The sequence below is a fragment of the Penaeus monodon genome, chromosome 28, assembly GCF_015228065.2.
Source record: "Penaeus monodon isolate SGIC_2016 chromosome 28, NSTDA_Pmon_1, whole genome shotgun sequence".
In the NCBI taxonomy this organism is placed as follows: Eukaryota; Metazoa; Arthropoda; class Malacostraca; order Decapoda; family Penaeidae; genus Penaeus; species Penaeus monodon.
The window spans coordinates 12,577,755-12,578,112 of NC_051413.1; the positions used below are offsets into that span (position 1 = coordinate 12,577,755).

A 358-nucleotide genomic window follows, 5' to 3' on the forward strand; every position below is an offset into this window, starting at 1 on the left:
ACACAAACAGAAAAAGCTCAATTCTTATCTGCATTACTAATTACCAGGATGATAATGCATCGATGCAAAAATGCAACATGAGGCATTCAATTTCGATATCTAATTTCCTGTCATCTTTCTTTTTCTTCTTTTTATTTTGTCATATTTTTACGCTAAGAAAGTTATTAAGGAAAAGGGATAATGAGAAGAGAATATTTCAGAATAAAAATAATAAAAAAACATCTTTTATATAACGTCGTTTATCTTACTTCACTTTGTTGTTATATTTATTTGCTTAACATATGTGCAATTTCTTACGTTACCTTAGGTTTGCCTTTCATGATTATTATCTTCGTGAAGTGAAGTGAAGTGTCTGCAC

General features: G+C 29.1%; 1 protein-coding gene across 1 annotated transcript in view; it reads right to left on the reverse strand.

Moving 5' to 3' along the window:
• The window catches only part of LOC119591369 (somatostatin receptor type 5-like), a gene marked incomplete at its 5' end in the record, with an annotated part of 10,859 nt that overhangs the window by 4,912 nt on the left and 5,589 nt on the right, over nucleotides 1-358 (reverse strand).